The 17291-nt window shown below is 38.7% G+C and overlaps 1 long non-coding RNA gene across 1 annotated transcript in view; it reads left to right on the top strand.

Annotated features, from left to right (window-relative positions):
* The first annotated feature begins 2461 nt into the window (after positions 1–2461).
* LOC141609044 (uncharacterized) overlaps positions 2462–17291 on the top strand; it is a 174226-nt gene continuing 159396 nt past the window's right edge. Inside the window, exon 1 of the long non-coding RNA XR_012527160.1 lies at positions 2462–2536. This is a non-coding gene — a long non-coding RNA (uncharacterized LOC141609044). The remainder of the gene's footprint in view (positions 2537–17291) is intronic.

Here is a 17291-nt window from a genome sequence, read left to right on the forward strand (position 1 = left end):
ATTAATAATTTAATTATAATCGTTTGGTTGAATGCATGCAACTGAACTAGTTAATTTGGTTAAGTTCAAACCTAGATCGAAAGATAGGAATGAATAGACCTGTTATGGGCAATAGACTACACTAGTGAGGGCGGAAGCTAAGCTAGTTGTATTTTAGGGCGGATAGCGGACCGGAAGGACCTTTCCTTTACCCTTCTCACATTATATCGACTGACCTACCTTTAGCTGACTTGTGCATCTATCAAGATAACCCGACATCCTGTCATTTTTCTCTCTTTTTACACTTTCTCGACCCTTACTTTTATTAGTTTAGTTAAAATTACTCAAATCCCTCATCTTGTGACCGTAGACAGGCTGAATTAACAAGTAGATAGTGACCGCCTCCCTGTGGAGATCGACCCTACTTCCACTAGCTTCTGTTAGTTGTTTTAAGTATTTATTTTTGGTACCTGACGTTGGTATCAAATTTTGACGCCGTTGTCGGGGATCAATTTGCTGAAGAGCCTTGATTTTGGCAGGGTCAATTTCGATGCCCCTTTTGCTAACGACGTGTCCCTGGAGTTTTCCGGAGGTGACCCTGAATGCACACTTCTGAGGATTTAGTCTCATGAAATATTTTCGAAGGTGAGCGAAGAATTTCCGAACGGCGATGATGTGGCCGTTCCGCTCTTTGATTTGACGATCATATCATTGATCGTGTAGGAGAGTGGTGGCGGTTCTTTGGTGGGTTGCTTCGGCGTTGATTAGACCAAATGGCATGACAGTGTTGCAATATGTACCCCATTGTGTAGTGAATGCAGTCTTGTGCATGTCTTCCTCAACTATTTTGATCTGGTTATACCCAACATACCTAATACCTGTCATTTAGTACCAAAAATAAATACCTAAAACAACTAACAGAAGCTAGTGGAAGTAGGGTCGATCTCCACAGGGAGGCGGTTACTATCTACTTGTTAGTTCTAGTCTGTCTACGGTCACAATTTGGGGGTTTGAGTATGAATAAACTAAACTAAATCGAACAAGGGTAAAGAGAAAATAAAGAGAGAGATGCCAGGATGTCGGGTTATCATGGTATTACACAAAGCATCTAAAGGTAGGTTAGTCGATCTAATATGAGAAGGGTAAAGGACCTTCCGGTCTGCTATCCTCCCTAAAATACAACTAGCTTAGCTTCCGCCCTCACTAGTGTAGTCTATTGCTCATAACAGGTATATTCATTCTAATATTCCGATCTAGGTCTGAACTTAACCAAATTAACTAATTCAGTTGCATGCATTCTACTAAACGATTATAATTAAATTGTTAATGAAACAATTCTCACATTAAATCTCCTAACCAATTAAACCATCATCGATTAACTATCATGACTCCCGTAATTCTAGCATTCAAGAATTAGCTACTCATAAATAGAATGAGAACGAGAGATAAAGTAGAAATAAACATAATAAAGAGACGAGCAAAAGAGAAGGATAAAAGAAAGAGAGAGTTACAGAGAATAAGATTCGGAAAAGTAGAGAACAATCGTAACGTTCAACAGTAAGAAATGATAAAGTGATATATGAAGTGATACCTAAACCTAATCACGTCTCTCCTATTTATAGGAAAGAATTTTTAAACCTAAAATACGAAATTAAGATAAAAAGCCCGTGTCCATAGCAAGTTACTCGATCGAGCCCTTTCATAACACTCGATCGAACAAATCCAGGCTAAAACCTCTCGATCGAGGACTTTAGGTACTCAATCAAACACCATCAAAAAGAGGCCATTCGATCGAAGACAATAAGTGCTCGTCGAGCAAGATAGTTGTCGATCGAGTACTTTCCAGCGCACAATTCCTGCTTTGCGCACTGAATTTCAAACGGCTGCCATTTCTTCGATACTTGGGCAAACAGAGTGTTTCCGGTGGCGTTGGAAACATAAGAGGACAAGCGTTCATCTCCATTTAGAATCACTTGAAAATAGACTGTATAACTCGAGATATAGCTCTTCAAATTAAGCACAAGTAATTTAATATTCTTCCTTTGCTCGCCTAGCTATCTTACTCCTTTGCGCATCTCAAAATAGTAGTCTCCAAACTCCGACTCAACTCATCTCCTAAATGCATGCATAAAGACATGTTTTAGGATTGATTATGCTCCTCTCCGGTTCATACCTACAAATAATACAAGAGAAACCAAAGTAGACAATTCGGGGGACATTTGTAGCTAAACACTACACAAAATGCATAGAGATGCGTGCAAATATGGTACAATAAGTCTATATACACGCATAAAACACCTTCCTCCTTCCGTCACCTTCAACCTCAGATTCCGTCCACATTTCTTAACCTTTTTCCTTAATTTTTGTACCATTCTCTTCCTCTTTCCTTCCTCCTTCTTTCTAGGTAAGAAAGTCTCATTTTTGTGGTAATTTCATTCTTCGCCGTCTTTAAAAGTGTCGTATTTTAGCTTCTTTATCTTGTTTTTTAGCTTCTGAAGACCCGGAGTGAGACTCGTGCCTTGTGGACCATTTATTCGAAGAATAAGGAGCGTTTAAGGTAACAGTGATAGGTTACTCGACAAAAATGTCGAAACTCCATCTTATATGTCATTTTATATGCGCTTGTTTGATAAAGTTTGATTCTTGGTGTTTTTCTCATTTGTATGTTAATCTCCGTCTCAGAATGACGTTTGATATGGGTTCGTTTTATGCGGCTTTAGTGGACAGTTTCACATGGTTTTCGAGTATTGTTAGAATGAGTGTAACAGTTATTATTCGTGTTCTAGTTGCGTTTTGTTTCCGTCTCAAACTTGTCTTCCATGCCATCTTAATCGTGACTCGATTTGGACTGTTTTATTCTCCGTTTGGGTGTCATTTTTGGAATGCGTGATAGACGGATACCGCGCTGAAGCTAGGACTGTCTGTACTCCGTTCCCTTTCAGCCGTGGGAGGTGGTGTGGTGGTCGTCACGACCTGGTTGAGTCCCGTTCTGGCGACTTTTGCGGGTTGTCTCGGCACGGCCTTGGTCGGCACAGTTTTAGTGACTGTTTAACAGGCTGTTGGCCGCCGTTTAGTGGTGGTTAGGTGAATCGTTATGGGGTGCTTGGATGGTGGTTGTAGGGGGCTATCGGACCGTGGTTAGCTGCCCAAGGTGACACCTTGAGTCGTGGATTTGAATTGTTTTGGTGCTAGTTTAGTTTATTTGAAATATTTGAATTTGTGTCTCGTGTTTTATATAACGCAATTTGTCGGATATCGTTCTTTTACATATTATTTTGTCAGACTTGCCATGTTTAAATTGTTGGGCTCACCCTTTTTAAATTGATGGGCTCACTACTTCTTTGATTTTGGGCTCACCTTGTTGCATAAAATGGATGCTTTATACTTTAAATGTTGGGCTTGTAGTGTTCACTTAATTGGATTCGTTATGTTAAATTAGTCGGGCTAGTTATGTTAATTTAGTTGGATCGGTGTAGTTTACTTGATTGGGCTTGGTATGCTTCACTTGTTGGATTTCACATGTTTACATTGTTGAACCAATTTAATGCAGCAAACTAACACTTATAGCAAAAATTGTCAAATGCAAACGAGTTCTATGATGTTTATAATAGAGCTGAACTGTCGACCTTGCAAGACCTTTAATGATGGACTATAACGGGTCACTCTTTTCTCATGAAGCAAAGGGTAAGCATATGAATGTAAGAGAGGAATAAATATAGTCGCTCACCTAAACTACGACCCACTTAAACATGCATGCAACTAATATGATAGACAATTCTAATTACCGTACATACATTCCAACCAAACAAGGTCCTGTCACAGCCGAGGATTTACAAAAGTATGGGAATGTGAGGTAATGGGTAAGAAAAGGCAAAATATTTCTGGAAATGTGAGGTTAATAGCCAAGCTAGCTAACCTAATCAAAACCAAACTAAAAAATATCTGATCCTTAATCATTTGTAATAAGCACAAGTGCCCCTATTTCGGCACACAAACTCACTAAACAAATAGATACTCCTCATAGGATAAAAATAATGCATAGGAGTAAAAACCGTCAACAATTGAACTCTTTTTCATTCTCATACGGTTTCCTTTTTTGAATTCTTTTCTCTTTTTTTCTTTTCTTCACGTTTTTTTTTTCTCTTTTGGTCTTTTCATTTTCAACTTTTTTTTTTCAATTTCATCATCCTCCTTCCTCCATAAATTACCAACTCCCGACAATACAATACAAACCAAATTCGAATCAATCGTAAAATACCGTAAAACAATCAACTAGCTTAATAAGGCAGGCTAAATTTGGATGTAGTTAAGGGTCAAAAGGCAAATGTGGAGTTAAATGGGTAAAAATGAAAGAAAAGGAATATGTAAGCGCCTCCCTACATGTGACACCAACCACTAACCCGAATGTATGTAGGCAAAAAGCAATTGAATTTCATACTTGTGCAAATTAATGAACATGTTATGCAAGGAGTAACTACTCACAATCCGACATGAAACCGACCATAAGTGACACCAGTTTATAAGGCTCTAAATCTTAGAAATTATAAGTAGTTTGCCAAAATTATCAGGTCAAGTCTATTCGTTCAGCTAAATTTAAACATTAACTCGTAGATATGCAAAAATGACAAGGCTAATAAGATGACAGTTTGTTGCAAGGCTAAAGTGAAATGCAGTCTTGTGCATGTCTTCCTCAACTATTTTGATCTGGTTATACCCAACATACCTAATACCTGTCATTTAGTACCAAAAATAAATACCTAAAACAACTAACAGAAGCTAGTGGAAGTAGGGTCGATCTCCACAGGGAGGCGGTTACTATCTACTTGTTAGTTCTAGTCTGTCTACGGTCACAATTTGGGGGTTTGAGTATGAATAAACTAAACTAAATCGAACAAGGGTAAAGAGAAAATAAAGAGAGAGATGCCAGGATGTCGGGTTATCATGGTATTACACAAAGCATCTAAAGGTAGGTTAGTCGATCTAATATGAGAAGGGTAAAGGACCTTCCGGTCCGCTATCCGCCCTAAAATACAACTAGCTTAGCTTCCGCCCTCACTAGTGTAGTCTATTGCTCATAACAGGTCTATTCATTCCAATCTTCCGATCTAGGTCTGAGCTTAACCAAATTAACTAATTCAGTTGCATGCATTCAACTAAACGATTATAATTAAATTGTTAATGGAACAATTCTCACATTAAATCTCCTAACCAATTAAAGCATCATCGATTAACTATTATGACTCCCCTAATTCTAGCATTCAAGAATTAGCTATGCATAAATAGAATGAGAATGAGAGATAAAGTAGAAAGAAACATAATAAAGAGACGAGCAAAAGAGAAGGATAAAAGAAAGAGAGAGTTATAGAGAATAAGATCCGGAAAAGTAGAGAACAGTCGTAACGTTCAATAGTAAGAAAAGGAAAAGTGATATATGAAGTGTTACCTAAACGTAATCAAGTCTCTCCTATTTATAGGAGAGACAATTAATAAACCTAAAATACGAAATTAAGGTAAAAAGCCCGTGTCCATAGCAAGTTACTCGATCGAGCACTTTCATAACACTCGATCGAACAAATCCAGACTAAAACCTCTCGATCGAGGACTTTAGGTACTCGATCTAACACTATCAAAAAGAGGCCATTCGATCAAAGACAACAAGTGCTCGATCGATCAAGATAGTTCTCGATCGAGAACTTTCCAGCGCACAATTTCTGCTTCGCGCACTGAACTTCAAATGGCTGCCATTTCTTCGTTACTTGGGCAAATAGAGTGTTTCCGGTGGCATTAAAAATATAAGAGGACAAGGTTTCATATCCAATTAGAATCACTTAAAAATAGGTTGTATAACTCGATATATAGCTCTTCAAAGTAGGCACTAGTAATTTAATGTTCATCCTTTGCTCGCCTAGCTATCTTACTCCTTTGCGCATCTCAAAATAGTAGTCTCCAAGCTCCAAATCAACTAATCTTCTAAATTCATGCATAGGGACATGTTTTAGGCTTGATTATGCTCCTCTCCGGCTCATACCTGCAAATAATACAAGAGAAACCAAATTAGACAATTCGGGGGACATTTGTAGCTAAACACTATACAAAATGCATAGAGATGCGTGCAAATATGGTACCATAAGTCTGTATTAAATGCACGCATCAATACCCGTCCATGAATGCTAAAAGGATGTTCTCGGCGGTATTGTCTACCAAGATGTAAACATGTGGTAGAGGAAAGTCGTCTTTTGGACTTGCTTTTTTCAGGTCCCTAAAGTCGACGCAGACCCGAATTCTCCCGTCTTTCTTGGGTTTGGGGACAATGTTGGCCACCTATTTAGAGTATTCGGATACTTTGATGAATCCGGCTTTGAACTGTTTATCTACCTCTTTCTTGATTTTCAAGGCCTATTCGGGGCGCATACAGCGCAGCTTCTGTTTTATGGCCTTACCCCGTGTTTAGATGATATCCTATGCTCTCTAATCTCCCTGTCGATCCCAGGCATGTCTTTGTAGAGCCATACAAATACGTCCTTGTATTCGTGTAGGAGGTCGATGAACTGCTGTCTTTCCGAGGGGTTAAGGGTGGTCCTTATCCTAAGTTCTTTATGTGTGTTGTCGGTCCCTACGTTGATAGATTAGGTTTCCTCAAAGATGGGTATCATATCCTCTCGTTTGTCAAGTTCTTTGGCTAGGTGAGGTGGGTAGTCACTCAAGTTAAATTCCTTATATTCGTTTAGAATTGCATTGTAGTTAAATGGAGAGGAGTCGTAAGCAAACTTAGCGTTCATTAAGTCGACCTGAGCGAAAAGCTCGGATAGGACATAAATCTCATGGGCAGTCATAGGCGACATAGTAGAGGAGGTGGGCCCTGGAACAAGCTCCAGGTCGCTAGCATGCGGGAGTGGGGATAATCGTAGCTGACTCAGCCTCTGAGGCAGCCACATGTTAGTGATAAATAATAGAAATGGGACATTGATTGGGACATTAGAAGTTCTAGGATCTAGACACACTCTGATTCAGACTCAGACTCGGACTCCTTCTCATCTTCACTTCCCTTTTTGAACATAGAGCCTTTTCCAGTTGTAAACTTGACAATGCGGCCCTGACGATCGGTCCACTTGACAGTTTTCCTCTAGCCTAGAGTAGCTTTCTCTCGGTCAGCATCAGAGATTAAGGCAGTAGGATCGAACTAGTTGTCTTTAAGAGCAATGTTGATGATGTCCTCATAGACGAGGTGCTTGATGTTGTCTTCTCCGAAGAGGAGACTCACGGCTTGCCCATCCAGGTAAGGGGTCGATTTAGATTTGGTTGATGCAACTTTGGTGTTGTCAGGGATGAAGTAGAAGTCTTGAAAGACTTCTACACCCCGGTATTTGACCTTTGCTACGGGGTTGTAGATTGGCTCGAGAAAGCCGTTGTAGAGTTAAGACTCTCCCTCGGGGACGAAGTATCCATTGAGGGTCAAGTGGTAAGGTCAGAGGATGACTACGTTCTTTTTGCGCTTCCGTACTAGGAGATTCATTTCTTGGATTTCTGATGCGTGCATTTTATAAAGACTTTTTGTACCGTATTTGCACGCATTTATATGCATATTTAGTAGTGATTAGCTACAAATATCCCCGGAATTGTCTACTTTGGTTTCTCTTGTATTATTTACAAGTATGAACCGGAGAGGAGTGTAATCAAGCCTAAACATATTCATATGCATGCATTTAGGAGATGAATTGAGTCGGAGCTTGGAAACAATTATTTTGAGATGCGCATAGAAGGTAGGTAGCTAGGAGAGCAAAGGAAGAGCTTCAAATTACTAGTGTTTACTTTGAAGAGCCATATCTCGAGTTATACATCTTTTTTTCAATTGATTCTAATTGGAGATGAAATTATGTCCTGTTAGCTTTCCAACTCCACTGAAAACGCTCTGTTTGCCTAAGTAACGAAGAAATGGCGGCCGTTTGAAATTCAGTGCGCAAAGCAGGAATTACTCGTTGAATATTGCTCGATCGAGAGGTTAATCTACTCGATCGACTACCCAATCTACTTGATCGAGAGGTTCTTAATTGGAGGTCCTCGATCGAGTAACAAAAATACTCGATCGAGAGGTTTTAGCTTGGATTTGTTCGATCGAGTGATATGAAAGTGCTCGATCGAGTACTATTCTATCTGACGCAAGATTTTAATATCTTGTCATCGTGTCTTAGGAAAATAAATATCTCTCCTATAAATGACAGAGACTTATTTAGGTTTTATGATCTTTCATTCGACTTTTCCTCTGCTCATTATTTCTGTTCGACGTTATACTGCTCTTTATTTTCGGAACTCATTCTTTGTAATTTCCTTTCTCTCTTTTATTTTATTTCTCTTTTGCTTACATCTTTTTACCATGTTTGTTCTTGCTTTATCTCTCTTTATTTCTTTATTCACTATTATGCGTAGCTAGATCCCTTGTGCTGGGGTATAGGGGAGCCATGGTGATTAGGGAGATTGAGATTAGATGATTAGGTTTGGCTAAATTTGGTTTGAGTTGTTAATCACTGCAATTAACTGTAGTTAGCTGCTTGAGTCGACACATTTAGCTGATTAACTTTGGTACACCTTGACCTGGATCGAGAGATTGGAAGGGGTAAGACCTGTAATGAACATTAAGGCATTCTAATGAGGGTGAAAGCTAAGTAAGTAATGTTTTAGGACGAATAGCGGACCGAGGGGACCATTTCACTACCCTGCAGACCGAATTTATGTCGATCTTTTACTCTACTTTTGCATTCCTAGGAAACCATGGTGAACCGACAATCCTAGCACTTTCTTCTCTCCCTTGACCACATCTTTATCTCTCATACTGCTTTTAATTCTATTATTAGTTTAGATTAAACGACTCAAACCCCCCGTTTTGTGGACTTAGGCAGACTGAATAACGAGTAGATAGTGACTGCCTCCCTGTGGATACGATACCCGACTTGCCTCTGCTGCATTAGTTAGAGCCTGTTTGTTTTATTTTTGATAGGGTTACGACAGCCGTGTCAAAGTTTGGCGCCGTTCCCAGGGAGGTAACTATTTCATCTGCTTGTTTTATTTTTCTCTGTCTCTAGCCTCAAGGAATTTATTCCTTGAGGCAGTTCTTATCTTCTTCTCTAGTGTTGTTTTTATAGGTCCTACAGGTCTAGCTGAACAGGATTATTGGGAGAAGATCATCAAAGGGAAGGCTTGAGTACCTTTGATCTTCACCTATGTTCCATCCCATGGCGCAACAGGTGTTCTACTGTGAGAGATGTGGTGCTGCGGGGCATAATGCTGTTATTTGTTTGGCAGAGAATAACGAAGTCTATGCGTTTAGGCAGCATAGACAAGCTAGTCATTCCTTTACATATGTGTCGCCACATCCATTTCAGCAACGAGGCTATCAAAAGTCTCCATTTATCTAGCCGCCGCAACAACAAACTCTTCCTCCTACTAAAAAGAATGAAGAGATTGCTGAATTGAAGTCTTTGGTGAAGGCACTTGCACTTCAAGTGCAAGAATCTGATAAGTCTAGAGAGGCTCATTTCAAGCTAGTTGAATCTCAAATTGCTCAATTAGCTACCGAGTAGGATTCTAGACAATCAGAATTGCCTATTGACGATATGTATGTTGGATTATGTGTTCTCAATAATAGTGCGATCACAAATTAAATCTCATAACAAGAATACAAAAGGGATGATTCAATATATTATCAACTGATCAACATTAATCAGTAACGATTGGCTGACTAGAATTTGACATTACTGTCGTTTGACGGTGGTGATCAGTTGATCCCTTAAGGTCACACCTATAGGGCAATTCCCTTATTAGATAAGTTAATTAATTGTATGTCGATACAGATTAATTAATCGTTAAATAGTATAAATTTTATCAATGAGCGAGAGTTATATATCTTATTGTAATTTGATTAAATAAGATTCAATTTAGTAATTAATATGTTATATTACTAAAATTGATTAATGTTTATGAAACATTTGAGATACGAGTAATTAGTTAATCATAATTACAAAATGTTGTAGATTATAATAACTAGACTTGTGAACCATTTTATATACATGTAATTGTGAATTACTTTTTAATTTTTTAATTGTAATTTATTTGATATATAATGATATTTAATTAGTAAATATGACTTTATATTACTAATGACATGTTACATGTCACATGTCACAACATATTATAAATGACAAATGACAAAAATAAAATGGAGTCCATTTTAAGTGTGGGAGTCGGTTTTATGGGTAGTGTGTTAGGAGTTTGGGAAGTTGGTTATTTTTATGGGATAGACATAATCATCACATCTATTCCAGTCAACCTACCCTAATGTTTTGAAAAGACAAAAACCAAGAGTAGGCTTACCCTTCCCAAGGGCCAAAAACGGAACCCCCTCCCCTTTTATTATGAGATGAGTTCTTATTTTTAATATATGGAAAAACTCTTATGCTCTCACTTTCTCCTTCTCACATAAATAGTTTATGTTCATAAAATATGTTCAAAATCTAATATTTGCATCTAACTTACTATGGCAGTAATAAAATTAATATTAGATTTAATATTTAAGGTACTAATATATATTACCTAGTTAGTTATATTATTAGTGTTATAGGATATTCTTGGGTGCAATCAAGTGGAGACTTTCTAATTTGAAAGTTTGAGTTTATGGAGGATCATCCTAATGTAGTAAGCTCAAGATCTAGATTTGGAAGGAGTCCAAATCTAGTGCCCTAAATTTCGGTCCATATGAAATGTAAGAAAAATCGTTTTACTCGTTATTTTGATTTAAAACATCTTGCATGCAAGTAGATCCACATGACATAAATTATGAGTAATTTATAAAAATGAATTAGATGAGTCTAATAGGGGTTTATGATCCTAATAATGTATGAATCGGAATTCGAAGATTACTACAACAAAAATTCGATCGAACAGATTACACCATTCGATCAAACGTTTTTTACGAGGAAGGCCTCGATCGAACTAATGAAATTGTTCGATCGAGTAGTTTTGAGAAAGAAACCCTTCGACCGAGCACTTTGCATACTCGATCGAATGATTCAGCTGTGAATAGTGTTGACTCGTCATTCAGGCCTATTCCGGATGACGATAAGAAGGTAATTCAAGATCAATCCTGTCAAATTGGAGGTAATGCTATTCCTTCTATTTCACTCAATGGGATTCCTTTATTCCTTATGTTAAATCATATACTACTGCTGATTTGACGCCTTTGTCCCAGTTTGGGAGCAAGTTGGAAGAATATCGTCTTGTTTCTTCTTATACAGGTCTTGACAGGTTAGAAGACACGGAAGGAGGATTTGAATATTCCATCCCACATAATAGGAGGGCGTGGGATATGGCTAAGAGAAGACGCGACGTAGTTGATGCTGTAAAGAGTCGTTGTTCTTCCGATGTTATGCTGTGGCGACCGAAGGTGAAAGTCATGGATGCTGAAGGGACCTCATTTAACCAGAAGCCTTGTTATGGGCCATTAATTTTTGTTGGTGGATGAAGAGAAGAAGGCCGAGCTGGGACCTATCTGAAACTAGCGCTGACCAGGAGGTAACCCGGAGTTTAAGCTTTTTAGTTGCTTTTCAAATATTTCAGTTTTTGTTGCGTGTAATAATTGGTTTTCAGACGATAGACTGGAACATTTGGATTTGTTATGTTAGTTATGTAGGTTGTTTCTAGCGGGCTTCTCGATCGAGTATTCACTTTCCCGATCGAGCACTTTTGCGGCTCTTTTTACTCGATCTAGTGCTTTCTGTCCTCGATCGAGTTCGCTTGTTTTGATTCGCTTCCAGTTTGCTTGGGGACAAGCAAATGTTTGGTTTGGGGAAGTTTGATGCGCGCATTTTATATAGACTTTTTGTACCGTATTTGCACGCATTTCTGTGCATATTTAGTAGTGTTTAGCTACAAATGTCCCCCAACTTATATACTTTGGTTTCTCTTGTATTATTTGCCGGTATGAACCGGAGAGGAGTGTAATCAAGCCTAAAACATGTCCCTATGCATGCATTTAGGAGATGAGTTGAGTTGGAGCTAGGAAACTACTATTTTGAGATGCGCATAGAAGTAAGGTAGCTAGGCGAGCAAAGGAAGAGCTTCAAATTACTATTGCCTATTTTGAAGAGCCATATCTCAAGTTCTACAACTGCTATTCAAGTGATTCCAATTGGAGATGAAAGCTTGTCCTGTTACCTTTCTAACGCCACCTAAAACGCTCTGTTTGCCTAAGTAACGAACAAATAGTGTCCGTTTGAAATTCAGTGCGCGAAGTAGGAATTCTCGCTGAACATCGCTCGATCGAGAGATTAATCTACTCGATCGACTACCCAATCTACTCGATCGAGAGGTGCTTAATTGGAGGTCCTCGATCGAGTAACAAAAGTACTCGATCGACATGTTTTATCTTGGATTTTTCCGATTGAGTGATATGAAAGTGCTCGATCGAGTCCTTTTTTATCTGATGCAAGATTTTAATATCTTGTCATCGTATTTTAGGAAAATAAATATCTCTCCTATAAATAGGAGAGACTTAATTAGGTTTTATGATCTTTCATTCGACTTTTCCTCTGCTCATTATTTCTGTTCTACGTTACACTACTCTTTATTTCCGGAACTCATTCTTTGTAATTTCTACTCTCTTTTATGTTATTTCTCTTTTGCTTGCATCTTTTTACCATGTTTGTTTTTTCTTTATCTCCCTTTATTGCTTTATTCATTATTATTCGTATCTAGATCCCTTGTGCTAGGGTATAGGGGAGCCATGGTGATTAGGGAGATTGAGATTAGATTATTAGGTTTGGCTAAATTTGGTTTGTGTTGTTACTCATTGCAATTAACTATTATTAGCTACTTGAGTCGACGCATTTAGCTGATTAACTTTGGTACACCTTGACCTGGATCGAGAGATTGTAAGGGGTAAGACCTTCAATGAACATTAGGGCATTCTAAAGAGGGTGAAAGCTAATTTAGTAATGTTTTAGGGCGAATAGCTAGCCGAGAGGACCTTTTCACTACCCTGCAGACCGAATTTATGCTGATCTTTGACTCTAGTTTTGCATTCCTAGAAACCATGGTAAACCGACAATCCCAGCACTTTCTTCTCTCCCTTGACCATATATTTATCTCTCTTACTACTTTTAATTCTTTTATTAGTTTAGATTAAACGACTTAAACCTCCCGTTTTGTGACCTTAGGCAGACAGAGTAACGAGTAAAGAGTGACCGCCTCCCTCTGGATACGATACCCGACTTGCCTCTGCTGTATTAGTTAGAGCCTGTTGGTTTTATTTTTGATAGGGTTGCGACAGCCGTGTCAATGTCTTTATTGGTCGGCTCATAGCCTAGCCCGAAGGGGATGTTGGGGACCTTGGCCTGTTTTATAGGAGGTAAGGTGCTCTTCAGTGGATTGAGAGGTATGCCCAGGAAATAACACTGGCGCATCAAAATGCGGTTGACTGTGAGGTTCGGGAACGGGTCATAATCAAAGGAGGTTGATTCATCGCTTAGGGCGTTCACAGCTTGGAATCCCCACATTTCACTATCAGCCTCTTCAATGACCTGAGAGGCTATTCCCTTCTTCATGATAGCCTTGATCGGCGATGCAGGAATTGTGATTGTTTTCCTGTTGAAAGGGACCCTGATTTTATAATGAAGGGTTGAAGTGACAGCCTTGGCAGCGTAAATCCAGGGGCGTCCCGTAAAGCATATTGAAAGAGGTGTTGATATCGACCACCTAAAACATGGCTTGTCTTTACAGGGATCCAGTTGTAATGGTCAAGATGATAAGCCTCGCGACTTTACGACAAGTGCGGTCATAAGCGCGCATTCCTTGATTAATCGGAACCAAGTCAACTTCTTTGATACCCAGTTAATGAGCCGTATTGAGGGGAATGACGTTGACTGCATATCTGTCATCCACTAGGACCATAGGTACGTTCTTCTTGAGGCACTGTACAGTGATGTATGGGGCTAGGTTATGGTTGTCTTCGAACGGAGGGATATCATCGTCGGACAAGATGACCGGGTTGTTCAGGCCAGGGACATCCTTGGTCATTTGTGCTACCACTTCTTCAAGGGAGGAGGAAGAGGGAACTGTCAACTTTCCCAAGGCTTGTAGCAAAGCCTGCTGATGTTCGAAGGATGTAGCGATTAGTTGCCAAATTGAAATTTCGGCCTTCGCCTTTTGTAGTTGTTTAAGGATCGAGTTCTCGGCAATCATGGGTTGAATGTCCACATATGGGACGATTTGGCCATTTGTGTAACATCCCCATACACCAAGGTGCCTTACCAAGACCACCTAATGCATGAAAGAGCTACTATCTCGGTTACTCGAGGTAATGTACATCAAATTGACCATAAAAGAACATACTTTAGATAATTAAGTTTAGCGATTACATAACCAACATCCCAAAACTGTAAAGAAATACAACTGTTCCAAAATAACAAAACCAACTAAAAGGAAATATAAGTTCAACGACACAGAAGAAGACTATAGTGACACGTGGTGACTCAATCCCAGCTATCCCATGCGCGTCCATCTCATACCTGCTAAAGATCTGCTCATCATCCCCGAATGGATCACCACAGTTTTTAAAACAATTAAACGAGGTCAGTTACTTATTACACAATATAAGATAAAGCAATAACAATACTACACACAATCACCCAACTCCGTCACACCTCCAAACACCTAACTAGCCTGAAGGTCTAGCCTTGCCAGATTACGGCCGCAACCAGTAATCCTCACCGCCAGTGGGGGACCGCAGTCGTTCCCACCTAAGCCCCGCTCATCAGCACCGAGCGAAAACCTAAGTTCCTTAATGTACACATCCCCTTGTGACGAGAACAACAAGGGGCGAATCAAGGGCCTGAAGCCACTCCCTCAAGTGACTCCACTTAGCCGAGGACACACCTCGCGAACCACAGAAAATTACAACCAACCAACTATACAACAAAAATTACTAATTACCAATACCAATATGATATAGATCAACAATGTTAACAACCATCCACAATCAACCATCAAATACAATGTAATCAATAACCGAGTAGGGAAACCCTACTTGGAAAAGAAATCACCAAGATCGTCACAATCAGATAATCAAAACCGTTCTTTTACTAAATCACCTCCTATAATCACACAATCATACAATTACTATTTAACAATCACAATAACCCCAAATCCCCAAAAATACCCAATTAGGGGTTCAACAAAAATCAATGAAATGACATAAAAATAAAACTAGAATTTTACCCACGATGCGACAGTCTCAACGGTATAAAGAACTCAACGATCCGACGACTCTAGCCCTTAGAATTTGATAGCAATGAGAGAAGGGAATGCTACGTAACTTTTCTTTTGTGTAAAATATTTAGAATAAGTGAAAAAGTAAAAATAACTGGTAAAAATTACTTTATATAACATTCTCACGTTGCTATCAAAACCCGGCAAAATAACCCGTATAAACCGACTTACACAATCGAGTAAGTCAATTACTCGATCGAGCGCCCCCTACTTGATCGAGTGACACCTACTCGATCAAGTACCCATAAGACAATACACTGTTTCGTAACCAAAACTCACTTACTCGATGGAGTAAGCCTTACTCGATAGAGTACCCAACAGTACAGAAAATCGTAGTATTACAGTCTTCCCTCCTTAAAAATGAATCTCGTCCCCGAAGTTCAAACCCATACTAAAAAAAACACAGCAACACAAACATGACAGATAGAATTCAGATTGAAGCTTCAAGACGCGTGTTTTCTCCAGAACTCGCCCGGATTCTCAGACAGGAAGAATTTTTTTCTTTCCTTTGGTTTCAACTCGCGCAAGTTGGTCTCGATCCCAACGGATTGATGCAATTTTTGACCCAACACCCGAATCCTCCATTTTCTTCATTTCTTTGCATTTTCTATATTCTCGTTTTCATCAATTTCCATCAAGTTGCTTAATCAAAATATGAGATCCCTCATTTTCATCTCTCATGCAATCAATGCAAGCTTAAAAAGGTATGCTACAAATGGAGGTTTGATATAGGACTCCACCAAACTAAGTCAAATGACAAATTTCATTAACCATGGAGTTTAATGCTCTTAGTAGGCGATCAAAGGCTCTTAAATAAGCCTCAGATAAGCACTAGTAGGACCTTGGCCATTTTGAAATAGAATAGAGCTAATCCTCCACAAGGGGCTTCTCATTGAAATTTCTCCCCTTCACTTTGGCCTTTTTACCATAGCCTTCTTGTCTCTCCAAACTAGTAAGCTTAAAATTCTTGTCATCGGAAGGCTTCCATTCTCTCTCGTCCCCCTCAAATATGGAGATGATGACAGCATTTCGATTTATCAATCCTTCAAGAATAGAAGGAGAATCCTCATAGTATTGATGACGGGGTAGCTTAGGAATTGAGATTGTGGGTGCCAAGTCTCCACAAGTAAGCTCATTCATAGCTTTGTTCTTGAGCTTCCCCGCCAAGTACCTTTTGTATGACAATTTAACCTCTTATACAAGGTTTACCATATCATACCCAACAATCATAGGTTCCATGGTGGGTGAGAAAAGGTCTTCATAGTCAATAGGAAAGAGACATTCATCTTCTCCACGCAAGCATACCTCAAACTTCTCAAGGATGGGCTCCTCATGTGAGGCAATGTCACAACTCCATTCCTCTTCTTCATTCCATGAGTCATTGCAAGACACATGCTTCGCATAAGCTTCTTCCATAGGCTTGTCATCATCGCTATCTGTTGGAGTATGTGTCCTCAACAATAGTGCGATCACATGTTTAAATCTCAATTTAAGAATACGTAAGGGATGATTCATTTATATAGTCAACTGATCAACATTAATCAGTAATGATTGGCTAACTAGAGTTTGACATTACTATCGTTTGACGGTGGTGATCAGTTGATCCCTAAGGTCACACCTAAAGGACAATTCCCTTAATAGACAAATTGATTAATTGTATAACGATACAAGTTAATCAATTCTTTAAAATTGAACAATTCAATTGTGAGAGAGATTATTTATATCTTATTGTAATTTGATTAAATAAGATTTGTTAAAGTAATTGAAATACTTTATTGCTAAAATTGATTATTGTTTGTGAAACAATTGAGATAAGAATGAATGGTTAATTATAATTACAATATGTTGTGAATTATAATTAAATGACCCATTTTATTTATGTGATCAAGTATCACTAGTCAATTTATTATATATAATTTAATTAATGTATAAAATGATATTTATTTGATAAATATGCATTAAATTAATTAATAACATGTAACACACTACATGTGACA

This window comes from Silene latifolia, chromosome 10 (genome assembly GCF_048544455.1).
Source record: "Silene latifolia isolate original U9 population chromosome 10, ASM4854445v1, whole genome shotgun sequence".
NCBI lineage: Eukaryota > Viridiplantae > Streptophyta > Magnoliopsida > Caryophyllales > Caryophyllaceae > Silene > Silene latifolia.